This window comes from Microcebus murinus, chromosome 8 (assembly GCF_040939455.1).
Source record: "Microcebus murinus isolate Inina chromosome 8, M.murinus_Inina_mat1.0, whole genome shotgun sequence".
NCBI classification, from domain to species: Eukaryota; Metazoa; Chordata; class Mammalia; order Primates; family Cheirogaleidae; genus Microcebus; species Microcebus murinus.
In genome coordinates, this window is record NC_134111.1 from 87742595 (window position 1) to 87767042 (window position 24448).

Below are 24448 nucleotides of genomic sequence, written 5' to 3' on the forward strand. Positions count from 1 at the left end.
GTTGAGTCAGTCTTCTATTGGAATTTTAAAAAGTATATAAAATTTACGTACATTGAGATGAAAAGCTCTTCACTGTAAAATTTGATATTTTGATAAATGTATACATCCACAAAGCTACCATTCTGATCAATACAGATCATTTCAACCACCTTAAAAAATTTTCCTCATGTCCCTTCCAATGAAATTCCATACCCTATAAGAAAACACTTCTGATTTCTATCATCATGTCCATTTTGCCTGTTGCTTAAACTTCGTAAGAATAAGTACTGTTAAGCCTGTCCTTTTTCATTCAACTTGCTAGTTTTGAAATTTATCATGATATTGTAGTTAATTCTTTTTATTGCTGCATAGTATGCCATTGTATAAATAACCTATGATTTATTTATTCATTCCTCTGTTTGTGAACATTGGAACTTCTTCTACTTTTTAGATGATATGAACAAAGCTGGCCGAACATCCTTGTACAAGTCTTTTTGTGGATGTATGTTTTTTTTTTCACTTGGATAAATATGTCAGAGTGGTATTGGGAAAGTATATGTCAAATATTTTTGAGATAGACCCCCTTAGTGTTTTGGGAAAAAAATTCATATACTAAAGAACAAAACCCTCTTTTTCTTATATTTCACTTCTGACACTAAATGTGTGGATTTTTCCCCCACATCAACTAATTTTTCAACACCAGCAGGATACCCTAAAATGCACTGATGACACTACCTGGAATTAGTGCGAACCCCACATGCTAAGGGCTCAGTCCCACAAGACTGCTCCCCACTTTAGATGCCAGTTGCAAGCAGTGGGTCTCCAGGTTACTCATATTTCTGTCCTACTTTGTTACAAATTGGGGGTTCCCATAGCCCTATCCTTAAGTTTGATAATTTTCTATGACAGCTCACAGGACTCGGGGAAGCATTTATGTTTACTGGCTTACTATAAAGGATATGGTAAAGGATACAGATGAACAGCCAGGTGAAGATGTGCATGGGGCGAGGTCTGGAAAGTTCACAAGTTCGGGTGCTTCTGTCCCCTGGAGTTGGAGTACACCACCCTCCCGATGCATGCATGTACTCCCCAAACTGGAGGCCCCCCAACTCTGTACCTTAGAGATTCCTACAGAAGTTTCACCACTTAGGTATGATTGGTTATTAACTCCATATCCAGCCCCTCTTCTCTTCCCAGAGGATGGAGGGTGGGGCAGAAAGTTCTGAGCTTTCTAATCATGGCTTGGTCTTTCTGGTGGCCAGCCCCAACCTGGAGCTATGCAGGAGCCCATCAAGAGTTGCCTCATTGGAACACAAAACACTTCTTGGAATCCCCCCAAATTCCAAGGGATGTAGGATCTCCATATGAGAAACCCAGGTCAAAGAACTAATTATTAGGGAAAAAAGTGCTCCTAGTGACCAGATCACTCAGGAGATTTCTGTGCCAGGAACTAGGGGCAGAGACCAACATACATATAATTCTTATTTCACATATACAATAAAATTGACCCTTTTAAAGTGAACCATTCCTTAGATTTTAATACATTCATAAATCTGTCCAATGATCATTCTAATTCCAGAATATTTTCATCACCCGCAAAGAGAAGCCCCATACCCATTATTGGCCAGTCACTCCTCATTCCCCTCTACTCTTAGTCCCTGGCAACTGCTAATCTATCTTCTGTCTTGATGTATTTTCTTTACTGGACATTTTATATAAATAGGATCATACGCTGTGTGGCCATTGTGTCTATATTCTTCTACTTACTATTAATATAAGATTCATCCACGTTGCAGCATGTATCAGTACTTCATTGCTTTTTATTGCCAAATAATATGTCATACTACAGATACACTACATTTTGTTTCCCCCTTCTTTGCTTTACATTTGGATTGTTTCCACTTTGGGGCTATTATGAAGAATGCTGCTATGAATATGCATGTGCAAGTTTTCGTGTGCACATATGCTTTCAATTCTCTTGGGTATGTAAGTAGAAGTAGAACTGCTGGGTAATATAGTAACTTCACATTTAACTTTTTGAGGAACTTCCAAACTGGTTTCCAAAGCAGCTGTACCATTTCACATTCTAATCAGCCATGTTAGAGGGCTCCAATTCCTCCCAGCACTTGCTCTTGTCCATCATCTTGGTAATAGCCAACCTAGCAGGTGTGAAGTGGTATCTCATTGTAGTTTTGATTTGCATTTCCTTAATGACTAATGATGAACATCTTTTCATGTGCTTATTGTCCATTTATATATCTTCTTTGGAGAAATGTGTATTCAAATTCTTTGCCCATTTTCAATTGGGTTATTTGTCTTTTAAATGTTTGAGTTGTTTTAAGAGTTCTTTATATATTCAGGATACTATACTACTTTATATATTCAGGCTGCCTTATCAGATATATATGATTTGCAAATATTTTTTATCAATCTTGTCATTGTACTTGTACTTTTTTTTTTGTACTTGTACTTTTTGATAGTATTCATTGAAGCACAAATGTTTTAAATTTTGATAAAGTCCTATGTATTTTTTTTTGTTTTATTGCTTGTACTTTCAGTGTCATAGATATGAAACCACTGCCTAATTTAAGGTTGTGAATATATACTCCTGTATTTCATTAAATATATTTTTGGTTGTTTTCGCTCTTACACTTAAGTTAACCCATTTTGAATAAATTTTTGACTATATTGTGAGGAAGAGGTTCAACTTCATTCTTTTGCATGTAGATATCTAGTCGTCCCAGCATTATTTGTTGAAAAGACTATTCTTTCCTCCACCAAATTGTCTTGGCACCCTTATCAAGCATCAATTGACCATAATATATGACTTAATTTCTAGAGTTCTCAATTTTATTTCACAATCAATATAATTTGGCCAGTCAGACACATTCTTGATTACTGCATCTCTGTACTAATTTTTGAAATTGGGAAGTATGAGTCCTCCAAGTTTGTTCTTTTTCAAGTTTGTTCTGGCTATTCTGGTCACTTGTATTTCCATGTGAATTTTAGCATCAACTTGTCAATTTCTGCAAAAAGGCAATTGGAATTTTTAATAGGGATTGCATCAATTCTATAGATTAATTTTGGGAATGCTGCCATCTTACCAATATTGGATTCCATTTCATGGGCACAGATATCTTTGCAATTATTTAGGTCTTCTTTAATTTCTTTCAGTAGTTTTCTAATTTTTTTTCCTGTAAAAACTTACACTTGTTCTGTTAAATTTATTCCTAAGAATTTCATTTTTTGATGCTATCATTAATTGAATTATTACTTAATTTTATCTTTACATTGTTTATTGCTAGGGTATAGGAATATAATTGATATTTGCATTTTAATCTTATATCCTTTCTGAATTCATTAATTATCTTTAACTGTTTTTGTGTGTATGTGTACATGTATGAATTCCTTAGGATTTTCCAGATACAAGATCATGTCATCTGCAAGCACACATAGTTGTATTTCTTCCTTTCCAATATGAATCTTTTGTTTTTTTCCTGCCTAATTTCCCCGGTTAAAACCGATAGGTAAGTACAGAGGTAGCATAAGTGGACATCTTTGTTGTGTTCCTGATCCAAGGAGGAAAGTTTTCAGTCTTTCACTGAGCATGATGTTAGCTTTGAGTTCTGGTAGATACTCTTGATTAGGTTAACTTTCCTTCTGTTCTTAGTTCAAATGTCTTTATCATGAAAGAGTGTTGGGTTTTGTCAAATGATTGTTTTGCATCTATTATTAACAAGACGATGAGTTTTTTGCCTTTTATTCTATTACCATTATGTTTTACATTGATTAATTTTCATGTGTTGAGTTAAGCTTGAGTGTGTAGGATAAATACGATTTGATTATGATGTAAAATCCTTTTTATATGTTTTTGGAGTCAGTTTTTTAGTATTTTTTTGAGGATTTTTGATCTGTATTCATAAGGAATATTGGCCTGTGTGCCTGTCTGGTTTTAGTATCAAGGTTACACTGATCTTATATAATATTTGGGAAATGTTCTATCCTCTTTTTTGTTTGTTTTAGAAGAATTTGTGAAAATCAGTGTTAACTGTTTAAACATTTGGCAGAATGCAGCAGTGAAGCAATTTAGTCCTGGGGTTTTCTTTGTGGGAAGGTTTATGATTTCTAATTCAATCTCTTTATTTGTTATAATGCTATTCAGGTTTTATATTTCTTCCTTAGTCAGTTTTAGTAGTTTGTGTGTTTTTAATATGTTCATTTCATCTGGGTTATCTATTAATAATTTGTTGCCAATAAAAGTATTCCTTTATAATTGTTTTTATTTCTGCAAGGTGTGTGGTAATGTCACCTTTTTCATTCCTGATTTTAGGAATTTGAGTCTTCTCTTTTTTTAAACTTATTTTTTATTAGTCTAGCTATGGATTTGTCAATTTTATTAATCTTTTTAAAAACCAACTTCTGGTTTTGTTGTTTTGCTATGTTGTTTTCCTTCTCTATTTTATTTGTTTCCACTCAGATATTCATTATTTTCTTTTCTGGGTGATATAGGTTTAGTTTCTTCCTCTTTTTCTATTTTCATACATTGAAAGATTACATTATTGATTTAGGACCTTTTTATGTAGATGTGTACAGCTATAAATTTTCCTCTGAACATTGCTTTCCCTGCATCCCATAAGTTCTGATATATTGTCTTGCAATTTCATTCACCTCAAAATATTACCTAATTTTATTTGTAATTTCTTGTTTGACCCATTCATTATATGGGTTATATTGTTAAATTTCCATATATTTATGAATTTTCCAGATTTCTTTCTGTTATTTATTTCTAATTTCACTCCATTGTTGTTGGATAACGTATCTGGAATGATTTTGATCCTCTTAAATTTAATATTTAAATTGAAATATTGTTATGGCTTTAACATAAGATATATCTTGATAAATGTTCCATGTGCACTTGAGAAGAGTGTGCTTTCTGCTGTTGTTGGATGGAATGTTCTATAGCTATCTCTTAGTTCTCATTGGTTTATAGTTTTGTTTAAGTCTTCAATTTCCTTTTGATCTTCTATCCATTTTTCTATCCATTAATGAAAGCTGGGCATTGAAATCTCCAATTGTTGAATTATTTATTTCTCCCTTAAATTCTAAAAGTTTTTGCTTTCTGCATTTCAGGACACTGTTTTTAGGTTCATACATATTTATAATTGTTATGTCTTCTTGATGGATTAACTCTTATTATTATAAAATATCTTTCTTTGTCTCCAGGAACAATTTTACTTTTAAGTCTATTTTGTGGGTATTAGCATCACTACTCAAGTTCTCTTTTAGGCAGTGTCTGCATATTATATCTTTTTCCTTTCTCTTACAAATTTATGTATTTAAATCTAAAGTCTGTCTCTGTTGATCTTTGTATTTTATTTGGAATGTTTAATCTATTTACATTTAGTATAATTACTGATCAAGTAGAATTTGTGCCAGTATTTTGTTACTTGTTTTCTGTGTCTTATGTCTTTATCACCCTCTATTCCTCCATTAATGTTTTTTTTGTGTGTCTTAAACATGTATTTTATAGTGTACCAATTTAATTTTCTCCTCATCTTTTCTTTTATTATATATTTTTTGAGCTTTTTGTTTGTAGTTGTTTTGGGAATTATAATGTTTAATTTATTAATTAATGTTACTAATTTGTAGCAATATAGTTCAGATCAATACCATCTTAATATTAATGGTGTACAAAGCCTTGTTCTGGCCATCTCCCTTTGTGCTGTTATTGCTATACAAATTATATCTTTATTCATTGTATGCCAATCAACACAGGCTTGTAACAGTTGGTTTATACAGCTTAAATCAGATAGGAGAACAAGAGCTGCACATACAAACATACATTTTTATTGTCTTTTATATTCATCTGTGCATAATAGTTACCTTTTCCTGTGCTCTTCATTTCTTCATGTGGATTCAAGTTATTAACTAGTCACCTTCCATCTCAGCCTGAAGGACTCACTTTGATATATCTGGTAAGCAGATCTGCTAGGAGTGAGTTCTTTCAGTTTTTGTTTATGTTGGGGCTCTTAATTTCTCTTTCATTTTTGAAAGATAGCTTTTCTAGACATAAAATTCTTGGTTAAAAGGTTTTTTTTTTTTACTTTCAGTACTTTGACTTTGTCATCCTATTGCTTTCTGGCCTTTATGGTTTCTGATGAGAAACCAGCTGTTAATTATGCTGAGGATCACCTGTGTACAATGAGTCACTTCTCTCTTTCTGTTTTTAATATTCTTTTATGTCTTTGGCTTTTGATAGCTTAATTGTATGTTTAAGTATGGATCTCTTTTGGTTTATCTGACTTGGAGTTTATTAAGCTTCTTGGATGTTTAATGTTTTTCATCACATTCAGACATTTGGGGCATTATTTCTTCAAATATTCTTTCTGCTCCATTTCCTTCTCCTTTTCTTTTTCTTTCTTCTCTCCTTCAAGTATTGGTTAGTAATTTTCTTTTCTTATAAGGTCTTTAACACTTTTGATAATTTGATATTAAAGTTACACTGCTCTCATAAAATAAATTGAAGGGGATTTCCTCTCTATTTTCTGAAATAGTTTACATATGATTGATATTATTTCTTTGTTAGATGTTTAATAGAATCATCAGTAAAACCACTGGGCTTGGAGTATTCTTTGGGGGAAGGTTGTCTTTTGTTTTTAATTGTGAATTCAATTTCTTTAATAGACAAAGATCTATTAAAATTTTCTATTTCTTCTTCCATCAATTTTAGCAAGCTGTGTTTTTAAAGGAATTTGTATATTTATTTTAAGTTGTAGAATTAAATTATTGGCATGAATTTGTTCATAATATTCTTATTATCCTTTTAATACCTAAAACATCTGTAGAATGTCTTTTCTTTCATTCCTGATTTTAGTAATTTGTGTTTTCTCTTTTTTATTTATCAATTTTGCCAAATGTGTACCAATTTTATTAATATCTTCAAAGACCAAACTTTTTGCTTTTTCAAATTTGCTATTGTTTATTTATCATTTATTTCATTTATTTTTGCTCTACTACTGAATAGAGAAGTCCAGGTGATTCATTATGTATAACACCCTTCATGAAATTCCTGAATAACTATTGTTCTATCCTGTGCAATCACACCTGAGTTTGGCATATTGAATTTTTCTGAATTATTTATATATATATTTTTTTCTTTGTTTCAGGACATGAGACAGCAATGTGGTGTAGCAAAAAGTTCTCTGATCATGGATTCAACATTCTAAAACTGTTTTATAACCTCTTTATTTTCAATTTTATTTTATGTAAAATGTTGATATTAATAATAATTACATATAATTTATGTGAAGTGTCTATATAACATAGTAGATGCTCTGTGATGGTTAACCTCAGACACCATAAAAGTTCCTCATTGTCTATGTAGACCATTGACCAGTAGCTATTATTTAACATATAGCCTGATTATACACACTTCAGGTATGTCTCATCTGGGATATAAATAATTCCAAAAGGCGAAAGCTTCCAAATGTATTTATAAATATTCACTAGTGCTTATTTTTCTCTAAATGTCATCTGAAGGATGCTAAAGACAACCAGACTGAGAGTTTAATAAACATCAGCCTACAGTTTAAAATTAAATTTTGTCTTCCTTTTGTTTACTTTGTTGTAAGAATCTCTTGCATCAGGAAAATCTGCTTGCTGCAAGCTGGATATATTAGTGAGCTTTTCACCCCCAACTTTGTGCCACAAAACGATAACTACTTATTTAACTCAACTCTGGTTTAGCACTTAAGGTTAATTTCAGACAGGTGTTCCTTGATTTCAGTCTTGGTTTTCAGCCAGCTGTTGGGCAGCTAAGTAAGTCTGATCCTGGAGTTTGGTGACTTGATTGGAAACATGAGTGAGACTGTGCTACTTGTTTCTCACCTTTTAGCAGAATGACTCAGGCTTGTTCATGTGGTAGCTCCAGATTCTAGTAACAGTAAGAGGACAAGTTTCAATATGGAAGTGATTTCCAAGTCTCTGCTTGTATCACATTTGCTTCTGCCTCATTGGTGAAAGTGGGTCACTTGGACAACTCTGATTTAAAAGGAGTAGAGAACAGATGCCACCATTCAATAGGAGTGAGCTACAAAGCATTATGGACATCTTTGTCATATACCACATTAGCTCTGGGATCTGGGTGCAGTAGAAGGGAAATGAGGCTGAGAAGGAGGCGTTTCTCATCAACATCTCCAGGAAGCTAGCAAAGGCATGTCCTGCATCAGAAGGATGGTTGGGACAACTCCTGTGTCACCATCCAGCTAGTGCTTTAATCTGTGAAGAGCTTTCTTGGCAAATCAACAAATACATTCTGTTTAGAGACTGCTAGAAAAATATTTGATTCTCCAGATAGCAGAAATATAAACTTTTCTTTGTTATCTTTACCCTGTTCCTTTCCTCTTTCCTCTGACCACCCTTCTTCCTACCCCATTTGATGTGCTTTACAAAAGCCTGCCACTGACTGTCCTGGCTTTCATCCCTGTGAATGATTAGGAAGAGTGCCAAATGCCTACTGATTTATCTGAAATGGGGTGTAAGGCTCATAAGCCCAAAAATAAGATCAAAGAGAACTAACAGTCCAGGCTAAATTATAAAATCCAGTTTCAGAGCCTTTCAAGTTGAGCCCACAGCATATGTGCAAGCGCACATACTTGAATGCACAGCACACCTCCGCCCATGAGCACCTCTAAATACCGTAAATGAAACACACAGAGATTGATTTCAGCAAATATACTGTATAGGATGGGAGGAGAGGCAGGAGGGAAGGAAAGGGAGAAGATATTTTCTCTAATACCACAGCATCTCACAGAGACACTATACTAGTTCTCTTGTTAGATTGTGTGCTTACTTTCCCAATATTTATTTTCAATATTATCTCACCAGAATAAGTTGTATCAGTTGGCTATTGCTGTGTAACAAACCACACAAAACCCAGTGGCTTAAAGCAAACAAACAAAAATTACCGTGTATCATGAGTCTACAGGTTGTAGGGGCAGTTCTGTTTATCTGATCCATCCTCAGCTAAGCTTGCCTGGGCTCACTCATGGATTTGCCATCACCTGGAGAACAGAATTAGCCTAGGATGGCCTTGGCTGGAGAAACTTGGCCTTCCTCTGTGTGTCTCTCACATTCCTACGGCAGGTTAGTCCAGGGATATCCCCATGTTTATGGCAGAGGTACAAGAGTAACAAGAAAACAAACAGCAACTCACAAGTGTTTTTTAACACTCTGTTGGTGCCTAGTTTGCTAACCTCTGTCTGCCAAAGCAAGCCACAGAGCTGAGCTCAGAGGGAAAGGGTCAGTCAGAGCATCTTACTCCAAACGATTATATCATGGTAAAAACTGGAGACATCAATCCAATTAATTTGCCATCCTAGTTGTGCCACTACCCATCTAATTATATTTTCCCATCATTGACTTATTGAATCCATAATCTAAATCTTATCCTTCATGGTATAATTCACCCCAGCCTTATGGCAGGGCTACCGCAGAGGTGATGAAAACGTTTACCCAGAGACCAGAAGATAGGCTTCTAGCACTCCTTCACCTCCAGGTTCTTGCATTCTGATTTAGGTTCCAAGAGAAGAGAGTCGTGAGCTGAATGGGAAACTGGTCTCGTAGGGAATCAGTTCCTGGTGCTCAGTATACACTTTTAGAACTAGCAACGTCGTACTCCCACAGCCCCGCATAACCTCCCTCCTCGTCCTTCTCCTAGGCCCTCCTCTTCTGTTTTTCTCGGGCTTCTCTGCTCAGTTCTCCAACTAAATTACCACTCCTTTCCCCTCCCTAAACTTTTCCTAGTGGAATATCATCCCTGAGAAATATCTATCCTACCTTGACTCTCAAGGGTCTGAGCTCTTTCATTTTTCCAGAAACTCCCAGGAAAAGCCCACTTCCAGAAAGTCTTTCCCCTAGGATGATATGAAAAATAAAAGGTAAAAGATGTTCCCTGTTCTTCCCTATCTAAATTACTACTTTTTGATGCTTTATCCAGCCAAAACCTAAGCCACTGACTTAGACTGAGTGTAAATAATTTTGCCAGTTTGCACATATATAACTTGAGCTATACCACTGTCTGTCCTTTGTGTACTGAGATTTGGGGGCCCTGAGGCTTTTAGGATCCTTTGACCTCAAGAGAAAACTATTCTCTTGGACAATGTAGATGAATCCATGCTGGGTGGCTTTGGGAGCTGCCATACGCCATGAGATAATTTCTGGTTCTCCTGTAAACTCTAATTATGATTTCCCACGCATAGTTGCTGCTGCTAGCTGTCCGGCACTTTTCTGGTCTCTACTGCATGTCACCTGTTGTCTCAGAGGACAATCAGACTTACCAGATCAGGAACGGATGATCACCAAGGCCGATTTGCCCCAGGCAAAATGTTAGGCAGCAGGAGGCCTTCCAGGGACGTAGCAGGCTCAGTGTTTTCTTTTCATCATGTGTTTTATCTAGTATTTCAATGAGGATTTATGTGGTGTGGATACGGGATGGGAATAGGGCAGTCTCTAAGAGGGGTGATGATGGACGGAAGGAAGTATCAAGATCCGTGGGCTTCCGCGGGCTCCACCGTATGGAAGATAATGGCCATCTGTTCTCCAAGTCCACTGAGAAATGAGTAAGGGAACACTGGTTAATAATGGGGCAAAGGAGATTCAGGGCACACAATGAATTTCACAGCTGACAAGCCCCCTGGACACTGGGACCATTGACCAAGTGCTCTGTGAGTGCAGTGACATGCCCTTCTCGAGGCCGTCCGACACATCTGTGGGGCAGAATATGAATGTGCTGCTGCCGGGGCGGGAAGAATGGACAAACTGATGGCTGGGTTTCCGCATTCCAGCCTGGCCATATTTATTTTAAATCCCATTTCTGCCCTGAGGAGGCCGTCTAGAAGATTTCCCACCAAGATTTTGAAGCTGTCTTTCTCTTTTTACTTAATCCTCCTGAAAAAGGAGAATAGCAAAGGAAAAAATAAAAAGTGTGATTTTTTTTTTTTTACAGAAAACGGCACGTGGCTCACACTTCAGTTATCTGCATGAACACCATGGATTTAATGGCATGAACATTTACATTGGTAAGGAACAGCTATCACGGTTCTTTCTCCTCACAAAATGTGTGTGGCATGGGGACTTCGGATTTTTCCCTTGACACGTTTTAATGTTAACCTAAGAAAATGAGTTTAAAGAGATTTAATTCAGAATCCTAGACTAGAATGACTTGAAAGCATCTTGAAAACCATCTGGTGGGTAAGGAAATGGAGTCACAGAGAGGCAGAACAAAGTGAGGGTCACAAGAGTGGTCCAAGGTCGGTGGAAAGGCATGAAAAACCAAAGAAGAAAGGGCAGTGGAGAAGTCCTGGACTCCTGGGAGGAGAGCTAAAATACTGCCTTTAAAGGAATAAAACGATGAAATGATTCCAGTGCCTGGCAGTGACTTGCAAAAACTGGGAACGTAGTTTTCCAAGAAAATATGCAAGGGGGATAGGGAAGGAGTGATGGAAGCAATTGAATCATATGCACTTAAAATCGGCAGGCGCCATCTCGCTGGTCGATGCATGCCCAAGCATCTGTGTTCTTTTCGGAACTGGTCACATTCATAAACTTGTAGATATTTAAACAGTTCAGTTACATTAGAAGCACATTTAACTGCCATGCTGAGTGAAAAAGTAGCTGTCGTATTTACTAAGAGACAACATACTGGTCTCCAATGTAGAAACTTTCCAGAGGATTTTCTATGCTAATTTTACTTCTCCCTCCCTCCCTCGCTCCCTCCCTCCCTTCCTTCCTTCCTTTCTCTTTGTAACAGCAAAAATTTTAAACTCAACTTCTTAAATCCTGTATAAGATGTGATCCTACTCTAACAGCAATTTCTCCGACTGAACTGATTGCTAAATAGCCAACATCAAGATAAAGAATCTCTGTTTGCCAAGGATGTTCAAAGGGCTACATGACAAAATTAGAAAGTGCTGACTGGCTTTCTGAGTTGTATTAGACAGTAACGAGCCCATCGCCTAATGAGGAAGGCCAGCCCCTCCCTGGAGGGCGGCCGCAGCACGGACAGCCCGTGTTCAGGCGCGCACATACGTCCTCATGCGTGTCTCCAGCACAGCGTGGCTGGGGAGTTCAGAGATCTGACTTCTGGGCCACACCTAACCCTCCACCTCCTGAACGATTCAGAAAAACAATCTACTCAAGCAAGTGCTTCTCTTTGCCTAATTACTAACAAAAATCTCAAAGCATTTTGAAAAAAGTCCTAGCTGATGATTGGACACCTTCTATCACTGGCCTCTGTCGGGTCCATTCAACTTCTGTTTCCTAGGAATCCGGATGTTTTCAAGGTCGGAGGGCCAAGCAAAACCAGAGGCGGTGCAGGCTACTGGTCAGGCACAGGCTCTGGAATCAGACCTTTTTTTGATCACTTACTAGCTGTGCTACCATAAGCGAATTTTTATACCTGTTAAGCTTGTTTCCTCAATGTAACCTGGATGGCTAATTCGTCTTCAGAGATGCGGTGTATGTTTTAATTAACCACTTCGGTACTTTTGAGTGTTGACTGTAGTCGACAGACACAGATGAACGCACACAACCGAGTGTTGACTTTAGTCTATAATTTTGAATTGACTTTTCTAATTTTTCATTTATCAAAATAAAATTGTGAACATTTAAATATAACGTAATAAAAACATATATGTATATGTTACCTATTCTGATTCACATTACAAATAAAGCTGCCTGTAAAGTAAAACAAGCTTTCAGTGCTTTCAAGCTTTCCTGGTCACACAAGAACAAAACGGATTCGTCGTCAATGCGCAGCACAAACTATCCTACAGACTATGAGCGCCGGCTGTGGGCAAGGCTTCCCGGGCAGTGAGCGCCGTACCAAAGTGGTTAAGATCTTCTTTAGAAAGTGCTTCAGATAAAGCCTGGCACATCGTAAATGTTCAGAAAATGGTTGTTATTTATAGTGATGCTCAATTGATTTTCAAATAGAGGAGGTATATTATTTCATATGCTCCCCTTCTGTGCACTTGATAGAGAAATCTTTTAAAACATGATTCGGCTCTTATCAGAATCTTCAGCCTTTGGCTGAGACCTCTCCAATGATTCCATCTCACTCAGAGTAAAAATCAAAATCTGTACCAAGGTCCTTTGCCCTATCTCACTCCCCTGACTACACCTCCCAGCACCTCACCTGGAGTCCCTGCACACTGCCGCCTTGACCTCATTGCCCCGGGTCCTTCTCCTCTGCCTGCAACAGTTCCCCAGGTGTCTCCATGCCCAGTCTCCACAGTCCTCTCGGAAAGCAATTGAGAAGTTTCATTATCAGTGAGATCATTAATCAGCCCATATGAAATAATAAGACCTCCATATTCTAGCATGCTTTGCCCCTTCATCTTTCTCCAAATCACTCATTACCATCTAGCATATCTTAACTACTTTGTCTCTAGTAACTCCTCAACTTGAAAGTAACTCTATCATTCACTGCAATATTTCAGTGCCTTGAACAGGCCTAATATGTTCTAGGCACTGCATATATAATTTCTGAAAGAAGCAATGGATCATTTTTTTAGTAGGAGTGTGGTCAATCTTTTCCTCAAGGCTTTGATAGGCTCATGTACGACTTACTCTGAGTTGACAATCCCCTCCTCCCACTGCTGCCCCACACTTGTAGTCACTCAAAGTACTAGAAACCCAAGAGAAAGAAGGTGTGGTCTAGCAGCAGGTTGGGGAGAGGAAGGCTGTCTTACAGCTGTCAGCTAGACTCCCTGCCACCTGGGACTTTACCCTCATTCACCAGTTTACCATACCAGACTCTTCACTGGTCTCCATGTGCCACGTGTCCTTGCTGCATTCAACCCTGTGTGCAGCTTTCAGATTGTTTTCATCTCGTTCCTCAGAGACATGAGCTCTTTCCTGGCTTCAGTCCAGATCTCATGCTGTGTTCGTGAACCTCCTAGATCTTGCCCCTCTCTCCCATTCGGAGCCGGCTTTGGCGTGGCACAGACTCAGCCCGGATGCAGGCCCGGGCCCGGTGCTGTGTGCATCCCTACTTCCCTGATTTTGTTCCTTCTATTCTTCCAGAATGCTCTCTCCATCGCTTCTGCCAATTTAAATCCACTGCAGGTCTCAACGATCAACCCAAATCACACATCACGTAAGGAGGGTCTCTCCACCCATGAATACGCGCTGTACCAATGTTTTCTTGCTCTTCAAACTTCTCTACCTGAAGTTGCCTCCACAGTTCAGCCTGTAGCTAGTCTCTAATTGTGTCACATAATAACAGTAATAACTGCAGCTACAAGTACCATTTATTCAACTATTATATTCTAGACGTGTATGTTTCTATTTTACCATGCATATTAATCCTGCAGGGTAGGAATCTTTATCTCTATCTTGTAGTACATAATAGAGCCAAGAGTATGTTGTCTTTTTCCCCCTCATATACTTGGTAAACTCTCTGGAGATTTAGCATAGTATGTGCATTCAGTAGGCACTCAATGAATACTGGCTGGTTGATTGAACAGCACAGAGGATGAAGCTTGATTCAAACGTTCCCCAATGACGCTCAGCCATGCAGGAACAATGAGGAAGGGCATACAGACTCGCCCAGGCCCCTCCTCCCCTCTCCTCTGCACAGTGGAGCTAATGAGTACAGAACAGTGGGGTCAGGGCGGTTTCAGACCTCAAAGAGGGGGCGTGTTCTCCAGGCCCTGCACGTGCCCTTGCCTCCCCATCCCAGCGGCCAGGCAGCTGCAGCGCTGCCACCTCAGGTGGAGCATTTTCCAGGCAGCCCCGGCTTGCTGAAGGTGCCAGAATCATACTCCGGACTCCAGGATGGGAGACCTAAGACACACATCTGACCAAAAGGAAAGCAGGACGGAACACGCCAGAGCATGGCAGAGCTTCCCCGCCCTAGCAGGCTTTAACCCCATGTCCTGAGTCTGGGCACCTGGTAGCTCCCTTTCCCCCAGCTACCAGGTGCCAGGCGCCCTGCAAGACACTTCACACACACACCACCGCCTTTCAAAATCCTCACCCAAACCCTGCTGAGCCCACTGGCTCATCTGAGAAATAGGAATATTAGGTAGCCTCGCACTCCAAGTCACCCGGAATGGAAGGAAGATTCTAATACAGGCCTGTGTGTAAGACCAGGCTTTCCACCACGCCACGCTGTCTGCCTGTGCCGGGGGCCAAGACAGTGGGCTTCTCCATTCCCGCTCAGCACACCCCTCATCCTGGGAGTCCTCAGTGCTCCCTCTATAAAATGCACATGCAAACCGTACCCCCCGCACCTCTAGTCCCTTTCTACTTCAGAGATTACTTTGGGAACTATGTGTGCAACAATTTGCAAATGCATTTGAGAACAAGACAGGAGAAAACTTAATGCTAATTTTATGTTTATGTAGCTACACATTTACATCTTATTCCCTCAACTACCCTAAAATTCTGGAGACACGTTTATGCTTTCCATAACCACACCCCGCCCCCTACATGTCCCACTCAGCTAGAGGAATGCAGGAAGTGCTCAGAAAATGGGAGGTGTCACATGCTCACAATCTGGCAGTACAGTTGGGGTCTCTTAGACCAACCCTTTGTCCATGGACAGCAGATCTCAGAGGGGCACAGAGCAGAGGGCTGGTGTCAGGGTCGTTGGCTGCTGTTTAATGGCACAGGATTCTGTACAATCACATTCGTCTGTACAGAGTTTTCCAGACAACAAAAGCTGCAGTGTACAGGGATGTGGCTAATATCAGGTGTGGGCTAGTTTCTTGCTCTGGGCCAGTTGAAGCTTTCATTTTATAAATTTTTATATTCTTTTCTGATATGCTTACAATATTTTATAAAATAGTACCAGTTAAGATGTCCAAGGAAATATTGGTAAGGCAGCCTAGTAAAACCAGACACCCTGACCTTTTTAGTTTTAAGTTTCAAGGTACCTTGGCCTGAAAGGGAACTTGAAAGTCAAGATTCATCAGGATCTGCCATGGTGATACTCACATGCGGAACACTTCTAGTAGAAGGCATCTCTACATTACTTTGTGGTTTGCTCTCTTCCAGAACCCTGCGTGCCAGGCAGGGCATGGATTACCTCTACTTGACAGATAAATATTCAAAGGCCCAGACCATGAAGTAGCCACAGTGGAGCCTCTGTCCCAATTTCCATCCTGGATTGTCAGGTGGGGAAGGCACAGGGCAGGTGGGGTACAGGGTGGAGGGCAGTCAGGGAGGGTGGGTGGGATGGTCCTGCGGTGTGAGAGCTGCTGGCCAGGCAGGACTCCTCCTCCTCTCTCCCCAGTGCCCTGGGACCTCTTTGTCGCAGTCGGCTTGCTTGCTTTGAGCTCAGCACAGAAGGCCACCACCTGCTTCCAAGTTGGCCGCTTGCTGGTGGGAACCGGGTGCCAGAGTTTTCTGCTGGGGACTGCTCTTTCCTAGCATTCTCCTGGGGTATCAGATTTTCTCAGCTTGTTCTTAAACTCTCGGTACTCACTGACCCTTTCTCAGGTCATGGCAAGTGAGTTCACCGAGGTCTCCGATGTCAGCTTGCCTGTGCATCTCTCTGGGTGGGGGGAAGCTTCTCCTCTGTAGAGTGTCCACCTCAACCCTGGAAAAGACACTCAATCCAGACCCTCCAGTATCCTTCCTAACACCCTCTTGCTGCCCCCGTGCTTAAATACTGGATCTCATCAAAATTCACCATGCCATGAGACCCCGGTTCTGTTACCGAATGGGTTTGTAGGTTGATTAAGCCCATACCCACACCCCCCTCTGTTTTATAGCCAAAGTATCAGAGACTCGAGGAGAGTGAGGAATTCCAGTCGGTGGTAGATCTAGCAGCGAAGCCTCATCTCTAGGCTCACCTCCTTCCAGTTCCCAGCATATGCCTTTTGCTCCCACACTCCTAGTGAAGACAGCTGGTGTGGTCTGGGGCTCATATTCCAATGCCTTTGTGCATTTCCCCCTCCGCCTTGCAATGTCCTTCCCCTGTCTTCCTCTAAGAAAATGCCTGCTTAAAAATTAGTTTGGCATCACAGCTTTTCTGAAGCCTCCATCTACTGAGGGAATCAGATAAGCTTCTCTAGCTTTTTAGTATGCAGTTTTTCATTGCGCATATAACATTTTATGACATTGCAGTTTGGGAAGCCTTGCCTTGTTTTTCTCACCTTGAAGGCAGAATTTGCATCCTATTTTCTCTTCTTTTATGTCCCCCTACTGTGTCTAGGTCAAAGTTGTGCTAATGTTAGGACCTCTACACGTGATGCTATCCGACCAGCTGGCTGGGGAGGCAGAGGGACGGCACTTCCCAGTATTCAGGGGACTATCCATCGAAGGAAGTGAAGTGGCTCATAACCAAAGCCTTCACCACTGTCCTATTAAGAATATCCTATTATTATAACTACTAACCTCAGAAGTCAACACAAAACAACTAGAAGTGACATAAAAACATATTATTGAAGTGTGGCTTCTATCAATTAAGAAATTTAATAATGCCTATTTGTTACAGTATAAATATACCTATGTTGTATAATATTAATAACAATAACTGATATTTACTGGCCTCATTCTAAGCAACTCATGGGTGTTATTTCATTGAATTTTTGCAACTGCCTTGCAAGGTGAATATTATTGTCATTATATTATAGACAAAGAAACTGAGGCTCAGAAAATGTAAGCAACTTATAAAAGAGAAATATCTGAACTACAAAGAGCCAACTGTTAGTGGTAGCTAAGATTTCAAGGCTCTGCGTGAGCGGATCAGGTTAACAGGTCTCCTTACCATCTGCCGTCCAAATAAGGCTGATTCTGTTTTTGATACAATGTTCTTCTATGTGCAGTGTACTTATAGCATTTTGTTTAATTATGTATTATCTCAAATGGAGATGGAATTTATTGATTATAAAAGTAGCACATGTTCATTGTAAAATATTCCAACAATGTGGAACAGCATCAAGAAGACTGCTTTATAATGACCTCAACACTTTGAGATAATCACTGTTAATATCGTGGGTGTCCGTTCAGATGTTTTTCTGTGCATTTACACACATTTTCCTTTCGTGGAGTAAGGTATATGTGTTTTATAACCTTCCCTCTTTTTTCTTAATATACTGTAGCCATATTTCCACTCTTAAGGCATATAATAATATAATTTTTAATGAGTGGTATTATTCCAATAAATGGATATATCATATATGTTGTTTCCAATGTGTTGCTATTACAAACAATGCTATGATGAAAAAGTATGAAAATTCATCTTTTCCACTTTGGCCAGGATATGAGGTAACCATGAAAGCCTCTGTTTTCAATTTGTACTTCTTTGATCATTAGCAAGGATGAATATCTGGTTGTAAGTTCACAAACCTAATGTAATATTTCTTTCATGAATTACTTCTTTCTACTCCTTTGTTTATTTTTTTATTTGTATGTCTCCCATTTTGTTTTTGGTTTCTAGAAACAATTTAAATAAGAGAGCCAGCTGTGCTCTGCATGGATGTTGTAAAACACAGGTAGAAGTGACCTCAGAGATCCTCTTATTCAAGCCTCCCATTTTACAGGTCATTAAACTATTAGAGGAAAGGAGTTGACTCATCAAGATGTCATGGATATATCCCTCATTATGATTTATTGACCACTTATATATCTATTAGGTTATTAAGTATGAAATGTCTGATTTCCTTAAGTACTAAGTTTGACAGTTGTTATCTCTGACATTTTACTTTGACACTTCTTGTTTTATTTTTATTGTGAAGGTACATCCTCATTATTTCAAACACATGGTTTGGCTTGTGATTATCTTTCAAAAATTTTATAGAGCAATTTTTGTGAAACCATGGATAAGTCAAAAATTCATGTTATTTTCAAATACGAGTTCCCTCCTGGAACCAATGCAGCACAGACAGCTCGAAATATCAACAGAGTTTGGGAAGGATGTGGCTAATGAAAGCATAATATGTAGACGGTTTGAGAAGTTCCATTCTGGTAATTCTAATCTTGAAAATGAGCCACATGGGAGACCTGAGACCAAGGTGTATAATAATGAGCTGAAAGCTGTAGTTGAAGTGAATCCATCTCAACCTATGCGTGAATTAGCAGCAAGGTTTGACGTGACTATTCCAACAATATTGGACTGTTTGAAACAAATTGCAAGGTAAAGAAGCTGGATAGATGGGTACCGCATGAATTAAATGAGCGTGAGAAGAGACTTGAAGATTAAATGAGCATGAAAAGAATCTTGAAGCTTGCCTTTCTTTGCTGTCACACCTTAAGGAGAACCATTTCTATACCACATTGTTATGAGTGGTGAAAAATGGATTCTTTTTCACAATTGCAAACATTAGGCACTATATTTTATGAGCGTGAGAATTAAATGAGTGTGAGAAGAGACATTGTCTTGAAGCTTGCCTTTCTTTGCTGTCACACCTTAAGGAGAACCTTTTCTACACCACATTGTTATGACTGGTGAAAAATGGATTCTTTTTCACAATTGCAAACATTAGGCACTATGATTGGATGTGCAACATTTGGGGGATGGACATGCTTGAAGCTCTTACTCGAGGGGGGAGGGGGGCATGGGCAATATAAGTAACCTTAACACTTGTGCCCCCATAATATGCTAAAAAAATTAAGTGCCAAAATATAGTCCAAAACTGAACACTCATCAACAAAAGCTAATGGTGTCTGTTTGGTGGTCCAGCACTGGTATTATTCACTACAACTTCATGAAGCCTGGACAGTCGATCACAGAGGATGTCTACTGCAACCCATTAGATGAAATGATGAGGATGCTTGCAACGAAGCAGCCGGAATTGGTCAATAGAGATAGGTCAGTCCTCTTGCAAGGCACTGCTGGACTACAAGTCGCAAAAACAATACTGCTCAAGCTACAGAAGCTGGACTTGGAAACTCTCTGTCATCCACCATATTCACCAGACCTTGCACCAACTGACTACCACTTCTTCCAGGCTTCAGACCACTGCTTGCAAGGAAAAATATCCAATTCTCAACAAGCTGTGGAAAATGCCTTTTGCAATTTATTCATTACTCACTCTCCAGGCTTCTTCCCTGCTGGACAAGCTACCATTACGATGGCAACACTGTGATGATAGTTTAGGCTCATACTTTGATTAATTGTACTGCTTCTTGTTTGAGATATAATAAACTTTTGAGAGTGGACATTTCATATTTAATGACCTAATAGTATACCACCCCGCCTCTTCTCATAAAGCAAAATATACTTCTAATTAACCAGGAATTGATATCATAGAAGAACTTCCTGAGAAAAATAATGAAAAATAGCACTTTATTTATTTTTGTCTTCTTTGCCTTTTGCCACTTTCTCTCTAAGGATTCTCCTTACTAGAGAATAGAAGAAGGAAGAACTTGGAAGGAGATAGTTTTACAAGCATTGGTGTAGGTGTTCTTCTGTTCGGAGAAAGGGAACTAGATGTAGCAACCCTCAGTGGTCTTCTCAAGCCTGATGAAAATTTCTTGGATTTCATAATTTTTTTAATATTTCCTAACAAAACATTAACATTCGTTCTATGTTTGTGTGGATGATTTCTTAGCTGCTCTTTTCTGTGGTGGCTGAGGGCTACTCTAAGAAGTTGCTAATAGCTCAATGTGCCTCCACTGGGAGGCTATTTGAGGGCTGCTATCTTGATCCAGTGCACACTGGCATCTGGTTTTCATGCCTTTCCAAAATGGAATTGCATTACCTTTCCCCTTTGTTACAGGGAGGGGAATGGCAAAACTCAAAATTAGGAATCAAGATGAACAGAACATGCACTTGCCTCTTAGATTTTGTGGATAGATTTCCTACGCCTCATTTTTTCTGGGTGGAAAATATTATTAGTACAAGGGTTGTGCAGGGGAGCTGGTTTGAAGAAGCACCAATAAAGGTCAATTGGAAGGAAAAAAAATAATAGAGTGTGGGAGTAAGAAAACCATCAAAGTATATCAGTTGCTAATAGATGACTCCAGACTTCCTCTCTTAAGAAAGACTGGGACATGTGGAAATCTGCTTGTCCATTTGTGCCCTGCAGAAAGGCAGGAGGGTGGACCCAGATGCCCTAGAGTGGGAAGAAGTCAGCGGAGAAGAGAAGCAGGTGTTTCCTGCTGCCTGTGGCTCAGAGGAAATCTCAGAGCCTGGGAGGGGGTTTCCACAGCAGCGTGAATGAGAAGAAGCCACACTTTTCCATTAGCCTAGTACAGAGGTCGGTCCCATCAGCCACCACCTCCCGGGTCTCTCTCTCTCCACACTCCTCTCTCCAACAGTCTCCCTAGCCTCAAAGATCTGAAAATCTAGTAAAAGTTTATATCAATGTAGCTAGCATATAGAAAACTTCTTTTGGTCTCTCTTTACCCTCCTTTTTCAGGTTATCTGCTTTTTTGTTTACTTGTCCATATCAATCAATCTTTCTTTTCTTTTTTTAAATTTTTTAATTTTAAAAATTTTGATAACATTGTAAATTTTTTTATTTCAAAATGGGAAGGAGGTATAAATGTTTTGGTCACATAGATACACTGTGGGATGCTTAGGTCTGGGCTTTTAGTGTGCCCACCACCAGAGCAGGTCCATTATTCCTCTTTCTCTCTTTGTACTTAATGGAAGGTTGGTATCAATGCCTAATATGTACCTTTCTTCACCTAAAACAAAAATGCAAAGCAAACGGCAAAGTAGAGAAGTGAAATATAACCTTGAACTTGCACAATATGACACTGAACGGCACTAGGTCATTTAGCTCTGCTCCTCTACAGATCTAGCTAAATATTATGTAAATGTTTTTAAACTATTACATTTTATTAAAAATATATAAATTGAGGCCAAAGGGAAAAAAAAGAACTAGCTAAAAAGCCAAGACATTCATGGAAGCAAATTTTAATGTTACATTAATATGTTAGCTACGTCTTTTTTAAATGTCTATCTCTGTGCTCACATTGATGCTTTCTCTCTCTCTCTCTCTCTCTTTCTCTCTCTCTTTCTCTCTCTGTAGCTGCCACCCTCTCTGTCTTTTTCTCTGTCTCTAACAGTGAATTATTTAATAGAAGAATAGGAAAATGGGTGAGTGTGTGTGTGTGTGTGTGTGTGTTAGTGTGTGTGTGCTCACATGAGCGTCCTGTGTTCAAATATTAGAAAACAACCAAAAGATTTAAAAAATATACATTTGGATACTTTAGATTAAGGCAGAGTAGAAGAAGGAAGAAGAAAGAAAAAGGAAACAGAAGGATGAAGCAAGTGAGGAAAGGAGAAAATGCAAGACGGGGAGAAGAACGAGTGAGCAGGGCAGAGGATGCGCTGGGGCGCTCGGCTACAAAGAGAAAGCGCCATATATCATCCAGATGTTTTGTCTGCAGCAGACCAAACATCAGGCTGTTGGGAAACCTTTGGGAGACACAATGCTCCTTTCACTGCACAGACAACTGTTGACAGTCCTACGGCCTCTTTCCCTGTGTGTATGTGTCTATGCCTTTCAAGCCTTTTTGTGGTCAAATTATAAAGGCCTGTTTAGTGGGTGGGGTGACGTCACACCAACCACAAAAGCTTATATTTCCTGCTACTAAATACACAGCCCTGCTGACGAGGTGGTCATTACAGAGCGAGCTTGTTCTGCTGAGGTCACCCGAGTGGGGATGAAGGCACCGGGGGTGGGGACCCAGTTGAGAGAGCAGAGCCATTATTCCCAACGTGCGTGCCTGCCTGCCTGCCGATCTCATCTTGTTAGGGCCAAAAGATGAAAATAGAAGTCCCTTTGTGCCTCCTCCAGACCTTTGTCTCTCAGGGTGCCGGGCGTGTTGGGAGGCAACGCAGTGGAGAGAAAGGAATGGACGAAATTCAGCTCTTTGATCCCAATTTCCCCATTCATACGGGCTGCGTGATTTTACTTCTCCAGGCCTAACCCTGAGAATCTCTGTTTTACTAAAGAGGAAGGAAGCTCATCTAGGGATCCTGTGAGATTTTGCATTTTAAATACATCGGTTCTCCTTTGGGGGTGCTATTCAAATTTTAACACCATTTCTTTAGTGTTCCCACTTTCCTTGGGATGACCAGGAGCTGCAGTTCTCTCTTCCAAGAGGAGAGAGTAAATTCCTTTCCATTTTACTTGTTTGTTTTTTGCAGAGGTCACTACAAAATTTAAAAATAAATAAATAAAGGAAAATAAATGAACTTAAGTGGTGAGATTTGTCAAATTGAACAAAAGAAGCTATGTCAGGTGCTGGAGAGCCACAGCGGGATAGAGGCTGCAGGAAGATCTCATGGAAGAAGCAGCGTCCGGGGGGGCGGGGCATAGGGTGTGGGCGGCAGAGGTGGGTCAAGGGTGGTGATCACAAATGTGGTTGTGCTCTTGTCACAGCCACGTCCATGAACCCCTAGGTACAACCTGGCAATAAAGGAGAATGGTCCGAGGGTTTGTGGCATAAGTCTTTGGCACTCCAAACCTCAGATGAAACAAAACTTACATAAATGAGCATTTTGAATATTTCATTCAATCAGGTTAATCCCGACATTGAGAGAAAACCACTTCTCAGACAAGATCATACAGAATTTTCCTATTCTCCTATTCATTCGAACCTTTGGCAAAGTAGGACTCGAATTCCCTACATTTTTCTTTCTTTTATTTTTCCCCCCTTTAGTGAAGGACTATTGCAAAGTAAGTTCTCACACCCAAAAAGGACTTGGGAACAAGTCCATACAATTTAGCAAAGGGAAACTTTTGCTATTATCCATATAATTTAAGTGATCTGGACAACCAGTCTAGATGGTCTAGCTACTGACAAGTTACTGGGAGGGTAAGGTTGTCCAGTCGGTTCTCTGTATAAACCAAAGAATTGAAAAGCTGTCAAGTTCCTTTGGGCCATGTGTGCCCACCGGGCTCTTCCTGGGTGCACACTTTCTGCTAGGGCCACTGGTTAATTTAAGGGCCTCTGGTGGGCCCAAAGCCATGTGCAGTTCATCTGATCTGGGGCTACAGCAGGTTGGTGTGGCTCAGTTATTCCCCACAAGTTGCCATCCCCTGGCTTAGGCATCAAGTGCTAGCTCCATTAATCATCCTTTTCCTGGAGCATATGTGACGAGCTCCTGGCTAGGAGTAGAACTATCATTTTCATTTCCTAATTTTAAAAAGTATGTATTTGGTAACCAAGGGAAGGCAGGTCAGAAAAGCAGCTTCGAAGTCCTGCCATAGGGAATAAAATGCAGAGAAGATGTTACTTTTTCCTCTTTCTCTTGAACTTACCACCTCCCCTGTAGTGCTGGGGACTGTCCCGGAAGATGAGGTCTGTGCTGGGAGCAGAAGGGGGAAGCTCGGGACTCGCAAAGGGGATGAGCACTATCAGTTTGGGATGGGATTAGCCATGATAAATGGAAACTGGGGGAGTCAAGATAGAAGTTAAAGTATTCTATTAAGCTAATGAAAATCTCAAGAAAGAGAATATGGAGAAGTTTATGGCCAAAACTCAGAAAAATATATAA

At 39.7% G+C, this 24448-nt stretch overlaps 1 long non-coding RNA gene across 3 annotated transcripts in view; it reads left to right on the top strand.

Moving 5' to 3' along the window:
* Window positions 1-23095, top strand: part of LOC105882605 (uncharacterized) — a 41849-nt gene extending 18754 nt beyond the window's left edge. Inside the window, exons 3-5 of one of the 3 annotated variants that reach the window (XR_012920621.1) lie at window positions 10985-11057; window positions 16042-16160; window positions 22156-23095. This is a non-coding gene — a long non-coding RNA (uncharacterized LOC105882605). Of the gene's footprint in view, window positions 1-10984; window positions 11058-16041; window positions 16161-17203; window positions 21473-22155 lie in introns of those variants that run through there. The other 2 variants (XR_012920620.1, XR_001159325.2) reach the window with 2 other exon arrangements.
* Window positions 23096-24448: the final 1353 nt, after the last annotated feature.